Raw genomic sequence first — 25,002 nt, 5'->3', positions numbered from 1 at the left:
GGAGAATACTCACAGAGTGCAGTGCTGTGACTTGTAGGTTAAGACTGGAAAACTCCTTTAAATTATAGATTACTAGATGGAAGCCCGATTCTAAAGAATCGGGAGTCTAGAATCCATATATACTTTATTTATTCAAATGTAAGAATAATACAATTAATAAATAATAGTAAGAAAGAACAAAAATAATAGGCAGTATATGGAGAAAACACCAAACAAAAGTTCAAAATTGGTGTGAAAATGTCACTGAACCACTTCACAACTAAATATATATAGTTTTGGTAAATGGTATTATCATTTTTTTGACGAAATTCGGCAGGAGCTTGAAGAGCAACGTCACTGGGCCCGCCTCCACGCAGTAGAAACTTGCTGTGAGGTAAAAATTCAAAAATCACACCAAAATGGCGGGCGGAGTGTGTCACAGTACGGCACGTTTCTGATTGGTCGCTCGCAGCAGGCGGCAACCAATCAGACACTGGACACTGTTGACGTCACTTATCTCCGGACATTAGCTCCGGACATTAGCTCCGGACATTAGCTCCGGACATTAGCTCCGGACATTAGCTCCGGACAAAGCCACGGAAGTTGGCACAAATTGCAGGAAGTAGTATTCTAGGCAATTATATATTAGATTTTCTATCTTTAAAGATAGCAGGTTGTAGATAGAAAATTCTAGTACAGTCCCAGTTTTCTGGGAGGGCAGACAACACAGGCTATCTATAGGGATGAAAACATACATTAGGAATTTTGCAGGGTACATTTAGGGACTTTGTATGAGTATGTAGTGAAAGCAGCAGAGCACCATAGCGAAAAACATGAAAATCAGCCTGGGCAACATTTTGTGATCTCCAGAAACTAAACACTTCCAAAGTATGAATAGGGAAGGAAGAAATGGAAGACTGTCATGTCTCACGACTTGAGAAATCATTAATATTTGCATTGCTTGTGTTCGTTCCTTCTTTCTAGGCAGAAGTTTGCCTTTCCCTGTATTTTGTCCCAACTCTCTCACTGTAGTCCTGTGATGTATGTTTGTTCACGCCCTTATTCTCCATTTTGTTATCATTCCTCCATCTGTATGCATCCTACTACATGTCCTCTGTTGAATATTCCTTTTTACCTGCTACTTTCATCATAATACAAGAATTTCAGTTAAAGCAACCCTCTTTTCCTGGAGTCTTCTTACATGAGATCGTGGCTGAGTTAAGCTGTCTGATTAATCGGTATGAACGTGAGTACAGGTGAATACGGAAGCGCCTAAAAAGAAGGGTCTATCCAGGCACCACTACGTTCTACATATCCATGAGTCAGAATAGTAAAAAGGAATAGCCTGCCTTCAGAGACAGTAACTCAAGGTCTGTGCTGAACCTCAGTGGAATAGGACATTTCCCAGATAGATGGTATCCCAGTTCCCAGCCAGACCCCAGCGTGCATAGAAACACACACTGCAGATAAACAGGGAGAAGTATAACCCTCATCCTCCACTCTTCCTGCCTGCAATCAAATCATGTCTGAAGCAAGGAATACAATGTCCCTACCAGACTTACAAACACAGGAAAGAGACCCAGATCCCCATCCACCAGCTAGTGAAAGGGGAAAACGTACAGTCAAACCTACATGGAAAGTCATGGAGAATTTAGAGACTGCAAAATGTGTCGTGTATAGTGATGTGTCTTCACTGTGGGAGAAAGTGCTGAATCACATAGACACTGTATCAAGGCCTGCTTCTCATGAGTTACCACTTGAGGGAGCCCTAGAACAATTATGCACAGCATACCAAATGTATATGGAGAAGACTGACCAATACATTATTCTCCTGAAAAAACTGAATCTGCCAGAGACTTTAAACGAATTGCAAAGTTTCCAGCAGCTTAATTCTGAAAGAGACTGCACCGTACGTGACATTAAAACCAAGTTAGAGGCTAAAATTGCACGGACACCAGATGCATCAACTCGCTCATCCAAATTGTCCAAGCACTCAAAACGCTCATCTAGGTCAAGTTCATCAAAATATTCCACTCTCAGCGAGCAGCTTATAAGAGCACGTGCTAAGGCAGAAACATCTAAGATACAAGCTGCCTTTGCGCAAAGGAGAGCAGAAATGGATGCAGCCGCAGCACAAAGGAGAGCAGAAATGGATGCAGCCGCAGCACAAAAGAGAGCAGAAATGGATGCGGATGCAGCACAAAAGAGAGCAGAAATGGATGCAGCCACAGCACAAAGGAGAGCAGAAATGGATGCGGATGCAGCACGCAAGGAAGCTCTGGAGAAGGAATGTGAGCACGCGACAGCCATGGCAGAGTTAAGGATCCTGGAGCGAGCTATCAGTGGGAGTCAAAGAGACAGCATCAGTTTGTGTGAAGTGGAGGCAGAAGACCCTATTGAACGCACAAGAGACTACGTGCTAAGCCAAAATGGCGAACCGCAGATCATTACTAACACTCCTGGTAGCGTTCATGCTTCTCCAGGGCACCAGGATGCCGATCCACTTACAGAACCCTGCAATCAAGGTCAGTACAATGCTCCCAAACTTGAACTTCCTTTGTATTCCAGTATGCGCCAAGACCCCGCATCTCACCAAACTCCACAGGCTATTATCTACACGCAACCCAATATGCCGGCAGGTCATTATACTCTCGACAACCGCGCAGTGCCAGCTCCGCATGTAGCAGAGACTATACCCACCAAACCGGTTGCTGGACTAAATGCATATGCCACTCCATACTTACCCACGTTTCAAGGTCAGGACGTCTCCACCCCTATGTACAACACTGCTCAGCCTACATTTGTGCATCCTAAGTCAGAAAGAACAGACATGTCCGACTTCGCAAGGTACATGATTCGCCGCGAACTTACTAAAACCGGTCTCACAAGGTTTGACGACCAACCTGAAAATTACAGAGGTTGGAAAAATGCCTTTAGAACCGTAACTAGTGACCTCGGCATCACTGCTACCGAAGAGCTGGACCTGCTAATCAGATGGCTAGGACCACAATCCACAGAGCGTGTCAAGAGACTCAGGTCTGTACATATCAGTAATCCAATGGCTGGTCTCATGGCTGCATGGGAAAGACTAGAGAAAAACTTTGGCAGTCCAGAAGCCATAGAGGATGCACTGTTCAAGCGATTACAGAGTTTTCCAAAGATATCAAGCAAAGACAGTTCAAAGTTCCTAGAGCTCAGTGACTTGCTGTTAGAGCTCCAGCTGGCCAAGGCAGACACCCACCTACCTGGCCTCAGCTACCTGGACACTGCTCGTGGAGTAAATCCCATTATCTCCAAGCTACCGTACAATGTACAAGAAAGGTGGACTACACTAGGGTCAAAATACAAGAAAGACCATCAAGTGTCATTTCCTCCATTCTCCTACTTCTGTGAGTTTATAAAAGACGTGGCAGAGCGTAAGAACGACCCAAGCTTTTCCTACGAAGAATCCAGTGGCCCAGCTTCACCTCCTTCTAAATACGTCAGCGCACGCTCAAATGACAGAAACCGCAGGGGTCCAGTGTCAGTGAAGAAGACGGATATTCTTCCCTTACTAACATCAGCCCCAGGCAACAGTAACAAGGGTGAAAAGATAGAGAACCCAAATCGTGAATGTCCCATCCACAAGAAGCCACATCCCTTAAAAAAGTGCATCGGCTTCAGGAAGAAACCGCTCGAAGAACGCAAGGAGCTTCTAAAGAAGTTCGGGGTATGCTACAGATGTTGTGCTTCTACTGAACACCTTGCTAAAGACTGTAAAACTACAATTAAGTGCATGGAGTGTGACAGTGAGGGCCACGTACAAGCACTCCACCCATTCCGTCCTGACTCTACACTTACTCCTTCCCTCACCATGAGCCATGGCGGGGAGGACGCAGCTCAAACTGCAAGCCATACCACAATATCTTCTTCATGCACAGAAGTCTGCGGAGAAGACCTCTGGGACAAGTCCTGTGCGAAGATTTGCCTGGTGAACGTGTATCCCAACGGTCACCCAGAGAAAGCCGTGAAGGTGTATGTCCTTCTGGATGATCAGAGCAACCGATCACTTGCAAGGTCAGAACTCTTTGATATGTTTAACTTAAAGGGAAATGCTTACCCTTACACCTTAGGTACCTGCAGTGGTGTTACAGAGGTTTCTGGGAGAAGGGCCAGTGGCCTTACAGCGACATCTCTCGAGAACGCCGTCGAGATACCGTTACCTACACTGGTCGAGTGCAACCAGATTCCATCCAATCGAGAAGAGATCCCAAAGCCAGAGGCTGCTCTTCATCATCAACATCTCAAGAGGATAGCAAACAAGATACCAGCCCTCAACAACAAAGCAGATATCCTGATTCTGCTGGGCAGAGACATTCTCCGGCTGCACAAGGTACGTCAGCAAATTAACGGACCGCACGATGCACCATTTGCCCAACGCTTAGATCTAGGCTGGGTAATCATAGGCAATGTTTGCATACATAAGATGAAGAGACCTAACAACATCTCCTCTTACAAAACACACATCTTGTCAAATGGTCGCAGCACCCATTTCCAACCATGCCCACATCACTACTGGGTGAAAGAGAAAGTAACATAGTAACATAGTTAGTAAGGCCGAAAAAAGACATTTGTCCATCCAGTTCAGCCTATATTCCATCATAATAAATCCCCAGATCTACGTCCTTCTACAGAACCTAATAATTGTATGATACAATATTGTTCTGCTCCAGGAAGACATCCAGGCCTCTCTTGAACCCCTCGACTGAGTTCGCCATCACCACCTCCTCAGGCAAGCAATTCCAGATTCTCACTGCCCTAACAGTAAAGAATCCTCTTCTATGTTGGTGGAAAAACCTTCTCTCCTCCAGACGCAAAGAATGCCCCCTTGTGCCCGTCACCTTCCTTGGTATAAACAGATCCTCAGCGAGATATTTGTATTGTCCCCTTATATACTTATACATGGTTATTAGATCGCCCCTCAGTCGTCTTTTTTCTAGACTAAATAATCCTAATTTCGCTAATCTATCTGGGTATTGTAGTTCTCCCATCCCCTTTATTAATTTTGTTGCCCTCCTTTGTACTCTCTCTATTTCCATTATATCCTTCCTGAGCACCGGTGCCCAAAACTGGACACAGTACTCCATGTGCGGTCTAACTAGGGATTTGTACAGAGGCAGTATAATGCTCTCATCATGTGTATCCAGACCTCTTTTAATGCACCCCATGATCCTGTTTGCCTTGGCAGCTGCTGCCTGGCACTGGCTGCTCCAGGTAAGTTTATCATTAACTAGGATCCCCAAGTGAGTGAGCAACACCAAGTGGCAACAGGAATCCTTCAACAACATGAACACGCACCAGCCCAGGGATGAAAACCTCGGGTCATCAGTGTTCGACTCTACAAGTAGTGACAACAAGTTGGCACCCACAAGGGAAGATAAAGAATTCATAAAGGTTATGGATAAAGAATTTGCTCAAGATGACTCCAACAGTTGGGTAGCTCCTTTACCCTTTCGTTTCCCAAGAGTGAGGTTGCCGAACAACCTGCAACAAGCTACTGCAAGGTTCTCATCCTTAAAGAGTACCCTAAAGAGGAAACCAGAGATGGAGAAGCATTTCATTGACTTTATGCAGAACATCTTTGACAGAGATCATGCCGAACCTGCGCCACCACTGAGGGAGGGAGAAGAATGTTGGTATCTTCCATCCTTTGGTGTCTATCACCCTCACAAGCCTAATCAGATCAGAGTGGTGTTTGACTCCAGTGCTCAGTTTGAAGGCCTCTCTCTCAATAACCTGCTCCTAACTGGGCCCAACCTGAACAACAGCCTCCTTGGAGTATTGATCCGCTTCAGACAAGAACCTGTCGCCATAATGGCCGACATTCAGCAGATGTTTCATTGCTTCATTGTGAAAGAAGACAACAGAAACTATCTTAGGTTCCTATGGCACAAAGACAATAATGTCAACAATCAGGTCATAGACTACCGGATGAAGGTCCATGTCTTCGGCAATAGTCCCTCACCTGCTGTGGCGATCTATGGTCTGAGACGGACAGCCCAGGAAGGTGAGAGAGAGTACGGATCCGATGCTCGGCAATTTGTAGAGAAGAACTTCTACGTGGACGATGGGCTCAAGTCCTTACCCACAAGTGAAGATGCTATTGACCTACTCTCCAGGACACAGGAAATGCTATCCACATCAAACCTCAGACTCCACAAGATTATCTCTAACAGTCAAGAGGTAATGAACGCGTTTCCATCTGAAGACCATGCCACAAACCTAAAAACCTCGACTTGGGTTCTGATGTTCCTGCAACACAGCGCAGCCTTGGTCTACTGTGGGATATCAAACGGGACACCTTCACCTTCCAAGTGTCAGCCATAATAAATGCTAGACCTTTGGTTCCAGTATCATCCGACCCCGATGCTCCAATGATCCTTACTCCAGCTACACTTCTTACACAGAAGACTGGAGCTGCTACAGTTCCGCCTGGGAATTTCGATAACAAGGACATTTACAAACGTCAGTGGAGGCAAGTACAACATCCGGCTAACGTGTTTTGGCATCGCTGGAAGACTAAATATTTGCACTTGCTTCAAAACCGTCACAAATGGCAGACGCCCAGTCCCACTCTCCCAGAAGGAGACCTCGTTCTCTTAATGGACAAAGAGGCTCATCGCAATGACTGGCCAATGGGACTTATCGCCAAGGTCCTACCCAGTGAGGACGGAAAGACTCGTAAGGTAGAAGTTAAGGTGACAAAAGGTGGCTCTACTCGAACCTTCTTCCGCCCGGTCACTGAACTCGTGCTGCTTCTACGAATGGAGGACATCACATGAACTGAACATGCTCCTGGACGTTGCTCACGGCGGGGAGCATTCCTCCTCGTTCCCCAGTTTATTGAATATTGATATTTTCCATTGGATTGAACTGTTAACATTCCCATTGGATTCTGGGTTGGTGGAAGAGTTGGCATGTTTGCAGCTTCCCCAATCTGAAGATGGGCTTAATATATTTGGACTTATCTTTCGGTGTGATCTACGGATCGACAACAACGAGTTGGACTTTAAAATCTTTGTTTATTATTGCATGCATGTTTTCTTTCCTCTTGTTTTTTCAGCTTCGAACGACTTCGAAGAATTACGGACATCGTGAAGTCCAAGGACTTCAGACGGGGAGTGTCATGTCTCACGACTTGAGAAATCATTAATATTTGCATTGCTTGTGTTCGTTCCTTCTTTCTAGGCAGAAGTTTGCCTTTCCCTGTATTTTGTCCCAACTCTCTCACTGTAGTCCTGTGATGTATGTTTGTTCACGCCCTTATTCTCCATTTTGTTATCATTCCTCCATCTGTATGCATCCTACTACATGTCCTCTGTTGAATATTCCTTTTTACCTGCTACTTTCATCATAATACAAGAATTTCAGTTAAAGCAACCCTCTTTTCCTGGAGTCTTCTTACATGAGATCGTGGCTGAGTTAAGCTGTCTGATTAATCGGTATGAACGTGAGTACAGGTGAATACGGAAGCGCCTAAAAAGAAGGGTCTATCCAGGCACCACTACGTTCTACATATCCATGAGTCAGAATAGTAAAAAGGAATAGCCTGCCTTCAGAGACAGTAACTAGTTTTGGGGGTGACCATATGGGGTTAATGGTTTTGGATCAGAAGCGACTTGTTTGGTTGAATGCACAGTTTGCAGTAAAAGCAAAAAAGCTTTAATGCACAACTTAACTTCATCTTATTTGGGCCACTTTTAGTATTTAAGCTTCTTTTTTTACCTCCCCTTCTTCTGAAAGCCAGAACTATTTTATTTTCCATTGACATATACATGTGAGATGCAGTTTTGAATGACATCAATCCCTCTACTAAAGTGTTGAAAATAGTGGTGTGTCATGATGAAAAAAAACACAATTTTGTTACAGATTTTGGGAGGTTTCAGTTTTAGAACGTTCATTATGCAGTAAAAATGACTCGGCAAACTGATCCTTCAAGTTATTCTCTGTGAATTAAATGTCCCACATTACGCTCTCCAGACCCCAGAGTGTGTACAAATGAAAAAAAAAAGTATACTCACCACGCATCTCACTTCTCCGGTTGTTCCACATGCTCGTTGTCTGGTGTCCGGTCCTCGGCACCTCCATGGCTTTATATCTCTAGCCTGGTGCTCACTCTAATCCAGGGCTTCTGGCCATAAGCACCAGTGCCCATGCGTAGTGACTTCTGGGGGCTACAGTCAAAAGTCGTGGAGAACCAATCAGTGGGCAGGGAACAGTGGGGTTGGGAATTTATTTTATTTTTTAACTTTTTCTCTGACATCTTCAGCAAGAAAGAAAATGCAACTGATCGCAACTTTGCTGAATTTGTGCGGAGAATCCTTAAGGTTCAAAGACCCTAAAAATTGGATTGAGGGGTGACAATATATCATTAATGTCTCCCATTGAGTCAAAAGTGGGTATTCAATCTCAACGCTTTCTGAATTATGACATTGAATTTTTGCTTTTCATGAAGAACAAAAATGAGAGCAATAAAAAAAATTAAAAAAAATATTAACACCTGCTATGGGTTTATCATTTGGAACTAATGTTTATTCACCTTATTATTATCATTTTTATTTTTTTTTAATTTCTTTATTCTCTTTTTCATTTTTTTATTCATTTTTAATGATATACCGTATTGCAGTTATAACATACGGTATATATTTTATTTCTACTGGGGTCATTTTGGCTTTAATTATTTTTTTAGGATTTATAACAAAAGTAATTTTTTATATATTTAGATTTTTGTATGGTACCACAAATACTGTATATATGTCCTTACACACTCAATATTAACACTGAGTGGAAGTGCGAGCTACAGTATATATGACTGTATGTAGCAGTGCATCTTCAATGGCCTCTGATGAAGGAAATAGCACTGATTCCGAAATACGTAAGGGAGAAGTACGGCATCTCCAGGAATCTGTACCTGGTGAAGAGTGTGTCGTCGCACCCCATCTGCTCCGGCGCGCTGTTTCCAGTGTCAGGTGAGTCACCGGCCGGGATTCAGTTTATCTGCGGTTTATCATAGGCGTTGCTCAATTCCAGAAAGGTGAAAGCCGCAGCACCACCTTTATTAAACACTTTAACGAGAGATTAATATTACATAAAGTGCCTGGTAATTTCATTGAACATTACCATTCACATATTATTCTGCCACGGTGACCTGGTCTACTTATCACTTGAGCACTTTGCACTTTTTCCATCAAACATTTGAAGGGGCCTACAAGGCCAGTTTGCTGTGGGCCAGAACTGGGTTCTCTTTGTCCTGAAACCCCTCTTCTAAACAGGAATCTGACTTGTGTGTGAAGGGCTGTGGGGTTCGTTCTGTACTCACTTGTTTGGGAGCCCTTGTTACCTCCCCATCCTTGAGGCTGGCTGCAGCTACAGATATGACAGGAGACCATTGCTCCGGTTCAGCAAGTTCAGCTTCACTATGCAATACGGATACAAGCAGTATCTATATATATATATATATATATATATATAAGCATTTATATTGAGACAAAGTCCCTTTTTGGTGATATTCCCTTTGTCCTGTGTATTATCGGTCCTTGACTCCGTTCTGCCCGACAAGCCTCCGCCTCACTCAACATCTTCTGTTGGTCCCAGGAGCTTCCTTTCCAGCAAAACAGTTCCCTGAAGCACAACATCTTTCCTTTTTGCTGTGACCAGGCTAACATCTTTCTAACAGGGAAGACAGAAATATGACATTCAATACCTCTTCTGGGCCCAAGACTGCCCCAACATCCACACAAAATTTCGGATGTGTCTTCATACTGTTAGGAGACTTGTACTGAAAGAACCTTTTCACCTCTGCCGCGTCTCCTTTATGGGGGTGCGCTCTTTATCTAGCACTTCCTCAGAACTACCTCACACACTTGACTCTCGTAGACTCCTCACTAACTCTCCTACACTCTTCACATAACTGACTAAAACTAGGAAGTGCCTCCCCTATTAACTAATCTAACCCCTCCCAGCCTCCCAAATAATAAGTTGATCCCTTGTAGTATTGCATGTGTAAACCAAATTCCCATGCTGATAATGGCCCCCCTAGTGGACTGACTTCTCCCTTTCCCAGGGACGGCCTTGACGCAGAGCCTCCAGGAGAACCAAGACGCAAACTGTCCATAAGGATAAAATGCAACAACTTTTTATCACACAAATTAGCAAAATACATTAACATACCTTTTGCCTCCAACACGTCTTCCGCCACCCCCTACACTTTTGGTACTAGCCTGTCAGCTCTGACTAATGCAATAAACACATATGCTGTTAGGGCTAGCGGAACGCACCAAATAATAAGACAGATAGAGTATGGTGCGTTCGCAGCCCGGGGTCCACCGTGCAGAGATGGAACCTGCTGCCAAGTAATGACGGACTATATGGCGGTACTCATAAGTATACACACGTGGGTTAAACTTCACCCAGCATGAAGGAAGCGATCCTGTTGCGTCACAGGACCGCGGTACCGCACATAGAGCGCGAGCAAGTAGTCAGCGAACTCAACCCCAACTAGGATTGAAGTCCGATTAGACCCTTGCTGGCACAACACCGCAACTGGGTGTGTAAGGAAACTGAATAACAATATTAAGGCACAAGAGTGCATGCGGTGCCGCACTGATGAACGCCACTAACCACCCAGGCTTGGGTAAGGAAAGCACAGAGGAAGTGCACGGCGCCATACTGGCGGTCACAGCAACTGGACGCTGTAATGTGTGATTCGTGCTGTAGGATAAGTCGGGCGCTAGATAGCAACCATACACCTTCCGCGAACAGACATTCAATAGGGTAGGGGTATCCAAGGACGACTTGCACTCACAACATACACACATTAACAATTGTACACTAGCACATGGCCGTGCGGTCATGCGCAGTTTATATAGTTATGGAAACAGGAACACATGGGCTACTTGCACAGTGAACAAGTCTGTAGGATTATGTTCACACACCACCAAGAAACCTGAAGGCACAAAAGAGAATAGTAAAACCAAAAACACTCAGTTTGAAAAAAATGTTGCAGTAATCCGCAAGTGCTAGTAAAAGATGTAAAAAACAGGGTATTTGGTTGATACGTTTTTTGCAAAAAATGTATACTAAGCTGCTCTACCAAACTTCACGGTATACCCTTATCAGAGCAGTCCTAACTAATGTATGCAATCCCTATCTGATGTATTTAAAAACCTGATCATCTGTATATTACCTGTGTGAACAGGGTTCAGAGAGGAAAAATCCATGTGTGCATACAGAGTAGAACAGCTTTTGTGCAGATAGCCCAAGAGGAGTGGTGGGTAGCTCCCCAGTCTTGTAGACACAAGAGAACAATTATGGAAACAGGAACACATGGGCTACTTGCACAGTGAACAAGTCTGTAGGATCATGTTCACACACCACCATGAAACCTGAAGACACAAAAGAGAATAGTAAAACCAAAAACACTCAGTTTGAAAAAAATGTTGCAGTTTATATAGTTGCAGCACAGGAAGTGGCCACAGAAACTTTGCCCTTCCAAGACCTGCCAAGAGGACCAATGGAATGTGCTGCAGAGCCTGAGCACATGACCCTCGATCTCCAACGGGAGATCTTGCCCTGGGCATGCTCAGTGTGTGCAGACAAGGACTTAGTCCCAGAGAAGTCCGCTCGCTGCTGACCAGCACTGGCTTTAATGGCAGAAGCTGAAGAAGCAGCAGTAACTCTCTGTACAGAGTGAGACCGAGCAAGACGCTGGGACCGACGTCCCTGCTGAGCAGACTTCACTGTGGCTGGATAAGAATGGGAGACCGCAGCGGAGATGGCTCGAGATTCCCCCTGTGCAGAAGCGGGAACTCGAGACCTAACATTACCCCCCCTCCTAGGGCCCCCCCCCCTCCTTGGGCCTCGCTACGCTCGAAGGCAGCAATGAGCTGTTCAGGCCCGAATGTTTTCAGCAGGCTCCCATGACCTGTCCTCTAAGCCATAACCCTTCCAATCCACCAGATAGAACTTTTTGCCGTGTACCACCTTGCACCCCAAAATAGCGTTCACCTCGTAATCGTCCGTAGACGAACCCGATGTCCCGGTAGATGACTCGGAAAACCGGGACATGTATACGGGTTTCAAGAGGGACACATGAAAGGTGTCGGTGATACCCAAGCGTGGAGGAAGAGCCAAACGGTAGACCACAGGATTAACCCGTTCGAGAACCTTGAAGGGACCCAAGTAGCGAGGAGCAAACTTAGTGGACTCAACTCGCAACCTGATGTTACGGGCGGAGAGCCACACCAAGTCGCCAGGAGCAAAGGTCGGAGCGGGGCGCCGATGAACATCGGCGGAGGACCTCATTCTCTCCTTGGAGGCCCGAATGGCATCCTGCGTGCGGTCCCAAATGTCCCGTGCCTCCACAGCCCAGTCTGCCACCCTGGAGTCAGCAGAAGACACAGGCATGGGCACAGGAACACGCGGATGCTGGCTGTAATTTAGGAGGAATGGAGTCTGACCGGTGGAGTCGGCTACGGCATTGTTAAGTGCAAACTCTGCCCACGGTAGCAAGGATGCCCAGTCATCCTGCCTGGCAGAAACAAAATGTCGTAAATATGTGACCAAGGTCTGGTTGGCCCTCTCTACCAACCCAATCGTCTCGGGATGATATGCCGAAGAGAGATTCAACTCAATACTGAGTAGACGACAAAGCTCTCTCCAGAATCAAGACGCAAACTGGGGACCCCGGTCATTAAGAATTTTGTCTGGCATACCGTGTAGGCGAAAGATATGCTTGACGAACAAGACAGCCAACGCCCGTGCAGAAGGTAGCCGTGGAAGAGGCACCAAGTGCACCATTTTGGAAAAATGGTCGGTGATCACCCAGATAATGCTGCAGTTACGAGACTTTGGTAAGCCCACCACAAATTCCATCCCGACCATCTCCCAGGGCCTGTCCGCCACCGGCAGAGGATAAAGCAAACCAGCTGGCCGTTGCCGAGGAGTCTTGTTCTTGGCGCAAGAGACACACGCCCGAACATACTCTGCGACATCACGAGCCATATGCGGCCACCAGTATGTCCTCGCCAGTAACTCAGATGTCCTTTTGGTACCAAAATGTCCACCCACCCTGGACGAGTGTGCCCAAGAGAGAACCTCCGGTCGCAAACTGGATGGAACAAAAGTCTTGCCCGGGGCACATACTCTAGCGAAACCGGGGCCACAGTTCTCAAGCTCTCGGTGGGGACAATAAGCCGAGGCTCCTCCTCCTCCTCCGCAGATGACACAACGGAGCGAGAGAGAGCGTCGGCCCGAATGTTCTTCTCCCCAGAAAGAAAATGGAGGGTGAAATGAAACCGGGAGAAGAATAAGGACCATCTGGCCTGGCGAGAATTCAACCGCTGGGCTGTCTGCAGGTACACCAAATTTTTATGGTCTGTGAAGACTTGGAAGGGAAAACGTGCTCCCTCCAAGAGATGTCTCCACTCCGAGAAAGCCAACTTCATGGCTAGCAACTCCCTGTCCCCGATGGAATAATTCCTCTCTGCTGGTGAGAAGGTCTTGGAGAAAAAGAAGCAAGGATGCTTCCGACCTTGAGCATCCTTTTGGAAGAGGACTGCTCCAGCACCAACAGAAGAGGCATCCACCTCCATGAAAAATGGCTTATCAACATCGGGGCGATGTAGGATGGGAGTGCTAGCGAAGTGTGACTTTATAGAGTTAAAGGCCTTGGAGACCTCCTCAGACCACAATTTGGGATTCGCCCCCTTCTTGGTGAGGGCAACCAAGGGAGCTACCAAAGTTGAGAAGTGCGGAATGAACTGACGATAATAATTAATGAACCCCATAAAGCGCTGCACCACTTTAAGAGAATGGGGTTCCTGCCAGTCCATCACAGCCTGTAGTTTGGCAGGATCCATAGCCAATCCCTGGGCAGAGATGATGTAGCCCAGGAAAGGTAAGGACTCCTGCTCAAACATACACTTCTCCAACTTGGCATAGAGGGAGTTTGCCCGTAGGAGGTCGAAGACTTTGCAAACATATCTCCGGTGGGAGTCAATATCTGGAGAGTAGATGAGAATATCATCCAGATAGACTACGACCGAAGTCTTGGAAAACGGCTGGGGCATTACAGAGCCCGAAGGGCATCACCAGATATTCATAGTGCCCATCCCTGGTGTTAAAAGCCGTCTTCCATTCGTCCCCCTCACGGATGCGAATCAGGTTGTAAGCACCCCGCAGATCTAGTTTAGTAAATACCCTTGCTCCCCGAAGCCTATTGAAGAGCTCAGATATCAAGGGCAAAGGATACTTATTTTTAACGGTGATGGCGTTAAGACCCCTGTAGTCTATGCATGGACGCAATTCCCCATTCTTCTGCTGCACGAAGAAGAACCCTGCCCCAGCAGGTGACACTGACTTCCTAATGAATCCTCTTTAGCCAGATTTTCCTGGATGTACTGTGACATTGCCTCCATCTCCGGGAGAGATAGTGGATAGACTCGACCCCGGGGAGGCTCAGCACCAGGCAAGAGATCAATAGGACAGTCATAGGGGTGATGGGGCGGAAGGATCTCCGCCGCCTTTTTGGAGAACATGTCTGCATAAGACCAATACTGCTTGGGGAGAGAGGAACGATCTGCGGGTACCTCTGTAGTAGCAACCTGAACGCACTCCCTCTGACACCTACCCCCACAAGATTCGCCCCATCCCAGGATTCTGCCAGAGGACCACTCGATATGAGGAGAGTGGTACCGTAGCCAAGGTATTCCCAACAGGACCTCATCAATTCCCTCAGGAATGACGAGCAGAGATATAATCTCCTGATGAGATGGCGACATGGACAGAGTAAAAGGGATGGTCTGGTGTGTTATCTGTGAGGGCAGTGTCGACCCATTCACCACTCGTACCGTTACTGGTTGAGCTAGCATAACCAGGGGTATTGCGTGACGTTGGGCGAAGGCAGAAGACATAAAATTGCCCTCCGCCCCAGAATCCACGCAGAGCTCTACCGAGTGGGAGAATGAGCCTATAGTAATTGTCCCCTTAAAGGACAATTTAGAGGCAAACGTCGCCGTGTCTAGTGTACCTCCACCTACTACCACTAGACGCTGACGTTTCCTCGACCGCTGAGAACATCTGGTGGCTAGATGTCCTGACTGCTGGCAAACATGACAGACCTTGAGTGCACAAGCGGTCTGGGACTTAGAGCCCGCTTGTGACACTTCCCTGGCCTCATGTGACTCAGGAACCAGGACCGGAGATTCCAGAGGTTTGGCGAAGGTAGGAGCCAGCCGAAACCTCTGCCTACACTGGGCTCGCTCTAACCTCCGCTCGTTAAAACGGAGGTCAATTCGAGTGGAGACAGTTATTAACTCCTCCAGTGTGGCAGGAACCTCCCTAGTGGCCAGAGCGTCCTTAACGTGGTCAGCCAGGCCCCTCCAAAATATGGGGATAAGAGCTTTATCCGACCAATCCAGCTCAGAAGCTAAAGTGCGGAATTGGACGGCAAAATGACTGACCAAGGACTCACCCTGAGTTAATGCCAGCAGTTGGAGCGCAGTATCATGGGTGACTTGAGGTCCTAAAAAGACCTGTTTCAGAGTGCTCAGAAACAGCGGAGCACTCTGCACCACATGATCGCCACGCTCCCACAGCGGCGTAGCCCATTCCAACGCCCTGTCCGACAAGAGAGACACTATAAATCCCACCTTAGCCCGCTCTGTGGGGAAACGTGCAGCCAGGAGCTCGAGGTGACTAGAGCACTGACTCACAAATCCCCTACAAAATTTGCTATCACCAGAAAAATTTTCTGGCAGCGGGAGGCGAGAAAATGTCGGAGCAGGGGTGGCAATGGACAGGGTTGCTGCAGCCACGCTAGCAGCCTGTACAGCAACTGCGGTAACATCCACAGCTGAGGTTGCGCTCTCAAGAGCCGCCAACCTACCCTCCAGCTGCTGGATATACCGCAAGGATTGCTGTTTGTCCGTCATTACTAGCCAGACCCTGGCGCTAGTGTAATGTTAGGGCTAGCGGAACGCACCAAATAATAAGACAGATAGAGTATGGTGCGTTCGCAGCCCGGGGTCCACCGTGCAGAGATGGAACCTGCTGCCAAGTAATGACGGACTATATGGCGGTACTCATAAGTATACACACGTGGGTTAAACTTCACCCAGCGTGAAGGAAGCGATCCTGTTGCGTCACAGGACCGCGGTACCGCACATAGAGCGCGAGCAAGTAGTCAGCGAACTCAACCCCAACTAGGATTGAAGTCCGATTAGACCCTTGCTGGCACAACACCGCAACTGGGTGTGTAAGGAAACTGAATAACAATATTAAGGCACAAGAGTGCATGCGGTGCCGCACTGACAAACGTCACTAACCACCCAGGCTTGGGTAAGGAAAGCACAGAGGAAGTGCACGGCGCCGTACTGGCGGTCACAGCAACTGGACGCTGTAATGTGTGATTCATGCTGTAGGATAAGTCGAGCGCTAGATAGCAACCATACACCTTCCGCGAACAGACATTCAATAGGGTAGGGGTATCCAAGGATGACTTGCACTCACAACATACACACATTAACAATTGTACACTAGCGCATGGCCGTGCGGTCATGCGCAGTTTATATAGTTGCAGCACAGGAAGTGGCCACAGAAACTTTGCCCTTCCAAGACCTGCCAAGAGGACCAATGGAATGTGCTGCAGAGCCTGAGCACATGACCCTCGATCTCCAACGGGAGATCTTGCCCTGGGCATGCTCAGTGTGTGCAGACAAGGACTTAGTCCCAGAGAAGTCCGCTCGCTGCTGACCAGCACTGGCTTTAATGGCAGAAGCTGAAGAAGCAGCAGTAACTCTCTGTACAGAGTGAGACTGAGCATGACGCTGGGACCGACGTCCCTGCTGAGCAGACTCCACTGCGGCTGGATAAGAATGGGAGACTGCAGCGGAGATGGCTCGAGATTCCCCCTGTGCAGAAGCGGGAACTCGAGACCTAACATATGCATTTTTAATTAATCTCCATACTGTCAACACTGGAATTGCAACATCAAGTAGGAAAAGTAGTTAAATTATGGAAATTATAGGATGGATATACATGTTACTTATCTGGAAATGATTAAAAAGGGAAAAGAAAAATGTTAAAACATCTGAATTTTTAAAGTCACATTCAGAAATCTCCATACTTCCAGCCTGAGGTTATTAATGGTCATCTGAGGAATGTTCTTCCACTGAATGTGCTTGGGCAAATCATCAAAATCAGGTGCTGGCAGCGCCTGTGCAATTGCCAATCAAAGATTTCCCAGATCAATGTGAGACAAGTCTGGAGATGCTGCAGGCAATGGTAGCACATTTAGGCCATGCATGCTGCACACAGTAGCACCGACAACATGCAACCTGGGGTTGTTTTGTTGAACCTTGGGCTTTTTTAAACTTTTTGGTAAAGGTTTCTTCATGTTTTTGCTCACATGGTCTTCAGACCAATCTCTGGTTATTATTGCATCTGAGACAAAAGTGTGACTCCTCGCTTAAGAGGATAGACCTTCATTCCAGCCAACATTGCTGCACCCTGCACCCTGATGTCCAAACTCCAAAATACACAAGGGTCATAAGAAATGTGATGGCTGTAGACAGTAAATATAACTAGTTAAGCAGCAAAATGGAAGAATATTTGCCTAGAGGAGTTTGGGACAAATGCAGGACAATTCTTCATGAAGTTAAAATAGCAGCTATGTCAGAAGTCACAAGTAGAGTTGAGTGAATATGTTCGGAGACGGTCACCAAATCTGATTTTGCCATATTCATGCTATATTGGTACCCTATTTGTGTCTAATTTGTGTTTTACACAAATCTCTGAAGAGACAATTTGCATATTTCCCAGAGGAGCATTGCGGCTTTAAGTCTCCTCACCTCGACATGCTTATCATGTCACTCTCCGCAAGGAGAAACAATACTTCTTGGATCCCGGTCAGACGCCTCTCAATCAGCCAAACCAGATCTCCGCTTTGCACTGACGAGGGGCAGTACCCCGAAACACAGTGTCTGCAAAATGAGATTCTGGTTTGGCTTTTATCCTAAGTCATGTGACAAGGCTCGGTAAAGAGTCGACAATACAATATTTGCCGGTGATCGTAATTCGAACCAGATATTAAAAAATTTGCTCAACTCTAGTCACGAGTACTCAACTTCCTACTCAGATCATTAAAAGAAGTAGATTTAGAAGAATTCACATTTTATTGGGGTATCCACACATTTACGTACTTTCTCAGGATGTACCCCAAATATCTGATAAGTGGGGGCTCACCTTTAGCATATTTATGGATGGAGAAAATTAGTAGGGTCCCTATACCTGTATTTTGCAATAAAAGTGGGGACGAAGGGGAAGGGCAAAAAAATAATACATTATCTGAAAGATGTCCTGAAATCATCGGTGAGTGGTTATCAGCACTTGGGGGTATGTGTAGCCACAAATATTTCAGACATTTCAAGGTAAAAGTGTTATATAATGGACAATCATGTAATACAAGATTAAGCTGCTTTATTTAGGGAATATAAGGTGGAGTTATTAAACCTGTAACATTCTTTCAAGATCACTCTCTCCCATGCCAATAGATGACGCCTCCCCCTCCATCTTGGCACCAGGAGTCAACTTTCCCCTCACCAAGTGTTTGGAACCAAGGCGCAATGATGGAAGGATATATTAATGTCGTAACATAAAAACATCAGTCCTAAACATGGGAACGGTGCAGGAGTCTGTTCCTTCCTTTCCCTAGGGGTTGCGCCCTCGAACAGGTATGAGTAGGTATACTATGGTAACATGGTAACACTGCATACAGTTCTGATTTCATCATCCAAGGTTTTTTAATATAGGCATAGGTGACAGCAACCAGCCAGAATATTCAGGCAGAAATGTGTAAGGGGTATACCGGAGCCGTGTAATACTCCACTCCCTTCTTTAGTGTTAATATTCCCTTTGCCTATATTTGTATAAATGTACATACTTGTCTTGCTATATATAATAGTTTTTACATAGGGAAAGTGCAGTACCCATGTAGTCCTCAAGATGGCGTGCTGACAGACTCTAGTTAGTTCATACACTGTACATAGTTTACTATCGGAGGAGTCAGCTGCAGTTAAGAGAGGGAGGACTTCCTCTAGGAGTCAGTCGGGACCAGGGTGCCCAAACCATCTGGACTGGCTATAGAGCCCGAGATAGAAGCAGTGACCACATAACGTTCTACGTTGGAGCCCAGCCATTCAGTACCATCAGAACAGCAGCAGGACAGCAGTAGTGAGAACTGGAGCTCAAAGGAATATTATGGCAGTACAGACAGGCAGGTCGCTCACCATGTGGCAACTTATAGCATGGGCAGATGCCCTCAGATCTAGATCGAAACGGCTGAGTGAACCCACAAGCGAAGTAAGTCTGGACAGGGAGGACGCTGAGGAACCGTATGATACAGTCAAATCCGGGCATGTGCCTGATGACAAAGAAAGGAGTACAGGGAAAGAGGAAGAAGTGTGCATTATGGAACCTGTTGATGATGCTGTAATGAATATGGATGTGCTGTGTAAGGAAACCAGTAAAGTTGTTCATTTGAAATTTGAAATGGACTGTGTCTCGATTTCTGCAAAGCCATCTAAAGAGAGCCTACAAATACGCAGAGGAGACCCTGACGATGCCGAAAGTGAAGCCACAGGTATGCAGAGCAATGAGTACTGTTTTCATGTGATGGGAGACCAGGTCACGACTACACAGCTGGTCTCAGTCATGAGTATGGCCCTGTCTCTGCCTCTCACAAGTGTATGCAGCTACCATGTGCTCTTCAGGAGTCTTGCCTCACTTCCCAATTGGCTCTGCTTCAGCCAGATGCTTGATTATCTACTCAGCTGCTCCTGAGTGCTATTCAACTTCCATGTCTACTACCAGGTCAGCTCTGCTAATCCAAGGTGCTGTTCACACTCTCGTCTCTGCTGCTTTAAGGTACCTTACAGCAGGGGCGGACTGGCCCAGGTGGCAGGAATGCATATGCCCCCCAGGCCGGTGCCTAAGCAGCTGCACAGGGCTGCTGGAGGACTAGCAGTAGCAGTGATTGCAATACATAGCGCCACCTGTAGTGCGCAGTGGCGTCATCCCACCAGCAGCCTCAACATGTAGGCTGCAGGGGTATGTGATGAGCAGGCTCCTGTGCGGCGCTGCCACTCTGAGGGAGAGAGCCAGCAGCAATCAAGATGAAAGGTCAGCGACTCAGCATACCTCCTGTGTGTGCACGGAGCTCGGCTTCTCCTGCTCTTATCTGGTATCCCAGCAGAGAAGGAGAGAGGGGGGAGGTGCCAGGACAGTGCAGAGCTGTGAGCAGGAGAAACTGAAGAGCTGCAGATGGACATCAGCCGCCCCTGCATCACAGAGGAGATTGTGTGATGTGTGTGATGCTGCATGTGTGTCATGTGTGTATGAGGTATCTGGTGTGTATGTTATGGCTGCGTGTGTGTGTTGGCTGTGTGTGTGTGATGGCTGCGTGTGTGTGATGGCTGCGTGTGTGTGATGGCTGCGTGTGTGTGATGGCTGCGTGTGTGTGATGGCTGCGTGTGTGTGATGCATTTGTGTCAGAGCTGCGTGTGTGTGTGTGAGCTGCATGTGTGTGTGATGCTGTGTGTGATGGCTGTGTGTGTGTGATGGCTGCGTGTGTGTGTGATGGCTGTGTGTGTGTGATGGCTGCTTGTGTGTGTGATGGCTACGTGTGAGTGTGATGGCTGCTTGTGTGTGATGGCTGCGTGTGTGTGTGATGGCTGTGTGTGTGATGGCTGCGTGTGAGTGTGATGGCTGTTTGTGTGTGATAGCTGCGTGTGTGTGTGATGGCTGCGTGTGTGTGATGGCTGCTTGTGTGTGATGGCTGCGTGTGTGTGATGGATACGTGTGTGTGTGATGGCTGCGTGTGTGTGTGATGGCTGCGTGTGTGTGATGGCTGCTTGTGTGTGTGTGATGGCTGCTTGTGTGTGTGTGATGGCTGCTTGTGTGTGTGATGGCTTCGTGTGTGTGTGATGGCTGCGCGTGTGATGGCTGCGTGTGTGTGATGGCTGCCTGTGTGTGATGCATTTGTGTCAGAGCTGCGTGTGTGTGTGATGGCTGCTTGTGTGTGTGTGATGGCTGCATGTGTGATGGCTGCTTGTGTGTGTGATGGCTGCATGTGTGTGTGATGGCTGCATGTGTGTGTGATGGCTGCTTGTGTGTGTGATGGCTGTGTGTGTGATGGCTGCGTGTGTGTGATGGCTGCTTGTGTGTGTGATGTCTGCGTGTGTAATGCATTTGTGTCAGAGCTGCGTGTGTGTGAGCTGCGTGTTTGTGTGATGGCTGCTGTGTGTGTGTGATGGCTGCGTGTGTGTGATGGCTGTGTGTGTGTGATGTCTGCGTGTGTGATGGCTGCATGTGTGTGATGGCTGCGTGTGTGATGCATTTGTGTCAGAGCTGCGTGTGTGAGCTGCGTGCGTGTGATGCTGTGTGCGTGATGGCTGCGTGTGTGTGTGATGGCTGCTTGTGTGTGTGATGGCTGCTTGTGTGTGTGATGTATGCATGTGTGTGTGATGGCTGCGTGTGTGTGTGATGGCTGCGTGTGTGTGTGATGGCTGCGTGTGTGATGCATTTGTGTCAGAGCTGCGTGTGTGTGTGAGCTGCGTGTGTGTGATGCTGTGTGTGTGTGATGGCTGCGTGTGTGTGATGGCTGTGTGTGTGTGATGCATTTGTGTCATAGCTGCATGTGTTTGTGAGCTGCATGTGTTTGTGAGCTGCGTGTGTGTGTGATGCCGTGTGTGTATTATACAGTAAGGCTGTGCATGTGTGAATGTCATTATACAGCGGGGCTGTGCGTGTGTGTCATTATGCAGCGGGGCTGTGCGTGTGTGTCATTATGCAGCGGGGCTGTGCGTGTGTGTCATTATACAGTGGGGCTGTGCGTGTGTGTCATTATGCAGCGGGGCTGTGCGTGTGTGTCATTATACAGCGGGGCTGTGCGTGTGTGTCATTATACAGTGGGGCTGTGCGTGTGTGTCATTATGCAGCGGGGCTGTGCGTGTGTGTCATTATACAGCGGGGCTGTGCGTGTGTGTCATTATGCAGCGGGGCTGTGCGTGTGTGTCATTATGCAGCGGGGCTGTGCGTGTGTGTCATTATACAGTGGGGCTGTGCGTGTGTGTCATTATGCAGCGGGGCTGTGCGTGTGTGTCATTATACAGCGGGGCTGTGCGTGTGTGTCATTATACAGTGGGGCTGTGCGTGTGTGTCATTATGCAGCGGGGCTGTGCGTGTGTGTCATTATACAGCGGGGCTGTGCGTGTGTGTCATTATGCAGCGGGGCTGTGCGTGTGTGTCATTATGCAGCGGGGCTGTGCGTGTGTGTCATTATACAGTGGGGCTGTGCGTGTGTGTCATTATACAGCGGGGCTGTGCGTGTGTGTCATTATACAGCGGGGCTGTGCGTGTGTGTCATTATGCAGCGGGGCTGTGCGTGTGTGTCATTATACAGCGGGGCTGTGCGTGTGTGTCATTATGCAGCGGGGCTGTGCGTGTGTGTCATTATACAGTGGGGCTGTGTGTATGTGTCATTATACAGCGGGGCTGTGCGTGTGTCATTATGCAGCAAGGCTGTGCGTGTGTGTCATTATGCAGCGGGGCTGTGCGTGTGTGTCATTATACAGCGGGGCTGTGCGTGTGTGTCGTTATACAGCGGGGCTGTGCGTGTGTGTCATTATACAGCGGGGCTGTGCGTGTGTGTCATTATGCAGCGGGGCTGTGCGTGTGTGTCGTTATACAGCGGGACTGTGCGTGTGTGTCATTATACAGTGGGGCTGTGCGTGTGTGTCATTATGCAGCGGGGCTGTGCGTGTGTGTCGTTATACAGCGGGGCTGTGCGTGTGTGTCATTATACAGTGGGGCTGTGTGTATGTGTCATTATACAGCGGGCTGTGCGTGTGTCATTATGCAGCAAGGCTGTGCGTGTGTCATTATGCAGCAAGGCTGTGCGTGTGTGTGTCATTCTACAGCGGGGCTGTGCGTGTGTGTCATTATACAGTGGGGCTGTGCATGTGTGTCATTATACAGTGGGGCTGTGTGCGTGTACCTGTCATTATACAGTGGGGCTGTGCATGTGCCTGTCATTATACAGTGGGGCTGTGCGTGTGCCTGTCATTATACAGTGTTCCTGTGTGTGTCATTATACAGTGTGGCTGTGTGTGTATTATACAGTGGGGCTGTGCGTGTGTGCCTGTCATTATACAGTGTGGCTGTGTGTGTGTTATACAGTGGGGCTGTGCGTGTGCCTGTCATTATACAGTGTGGCTGTGTGTGTATTATACAGTGGGGCTGTGCGTGTGTGCCTGTCATTATACAGTGGGGCTGTTCCAGAGGTGTATCTAGCGTTTCTGGCACCCGGGGCAAGAATTCATTTTGGCGCCCGCCACCCCCTCCCCCCTCAAGGGCATATGCCCCCCGTCAGCCCCATCATTGCCCTCTCCTCCCCCCCCACACACACACCATTCACTTCTCTGCACATTCCCCTGCAGCGCGATACACACACACACACACACACACACACAATACTGAGACACACACATACGCACACACTCACATACACACACACTCACACACATACACATTCACACACACACATACATTCACACACATACACACATTCACACACATTCACACACATACACACTCACATTCACACACATACACACTCACATTCACACACTCCTCTCACCTCTCCTCGCGCTCTGCGCAGCAGCTCCATCGCCTTCCTCTGACACAGCCGGCCGCTGAATGATGACGTCATCCAGCGGCGCGTCTGTGTGAGAGGAAGCAGGAAAAAGACAGATCGTGCGGCTGGGCAGTGGAGCTGCAGGGATTTCTCCCTGCCCGCCGCAGCCACTCTGCAGGGGCTCCCCTCCCCCTCTGCACACACTGGGAGCCGGCACTCTGCAGCTTCTCTGTGCCGGCTGTCAGCTTGACAGTCGGCACAGAGAACAGCTGACTCCCAGTGCGGGGGGGCGGCAGAATGCAGCTGCCGGGGGAGACACTGTGGACCGCCGAATTGGGCGGCCCGACTGCGCCCCCCTGTCTAGGATTCAAACGCTTAGCAGACTCGAGATAAGTCAAGTTCTTATGATCAGTCAATACCACCACGCGATGCTTAGCTCCTTCAAGCCAATGACGCCACTCCTCGAATGCCCACTTCATGGCCAGCAACTCTCGGTTGCCCACATCATAATTTCGCTCAGCAGGCGAAAACTTCCTGGAAAAAAAAGGGCATGGTTTCATCACTGAGCAATCAGAACCTCTCTGCGACAAAACAGCCCCTGCTCCAATCTCAGAAGCATCAACCTCGACCTGGAACGGAAGAGAAACATCTGGTTGACACAACACAGGGGCAGAAGAAAAATGACGCTTCAACTCTTGAAAAGCTTCCACAGCAGCAGAAGACCAATTGACCAAATCAGCACCCTTCTTGGTCAAATCGGTCAATGGTTTGGCAATACTAGAAAAATTGCAGATGAAGCGACGATAAAAATTAGCAAAGCCCAGGAACTTTTGCAGACTTTTCAGAGATGTCGGCTGAGTCCAATCATGGATGGCTTGGACCTTAACAGGATCCATCTCGATAGTAGAAGGGGAAAAGATGAACCCCAAAAATGAAACCTTCTGCACACCAAAGAGACACTTTGATCCCTTCACAAACAAAGAATTAGCACGCAGGACCTGAAAAACCGTTCTGACCTGCTTCACATGAGACTCCCAATCATCCGAGAAGATCAAAATGTCATCCAAGTACACAATCAGGAATTTATCCAGGTACTCTCGGAAGATGTCATGCATAAAGGACTGAAACACTGATGGAGCATTGGCAAGTCCGAATGGCATCACTAGATACTCAAAATGACCCTCGGGCGTATTAAATGCAGTTTTCCATTCATCGCCTCGCCTGATTCGCACCAGATTATACGCACCACGAAGATCTATCTTGGTGAACCAACTAGCCCCCTTAATCCGAGC

The sequence above is a fragment of the Ranitomeya imitator genome, chromosome 4 (genome assembly GCF_032444005.1).
Source record: "Ranitomeya imitator isolate aRanImi1 chromosome 4, aRanImi1.pri, whole genome shotgun sequence".
Classification (NCBI taxonomy): Eukaryota; Metazoa; Chordata; class Amphibia; order Anura; family Dendrobatidae; genus Ranitomeya; species Ranitomeya imitator.
The sequence above is the reverse complement of the archived record's forward strand: the minus strand, read 5'-3'. Positions refer to the sequence as shown.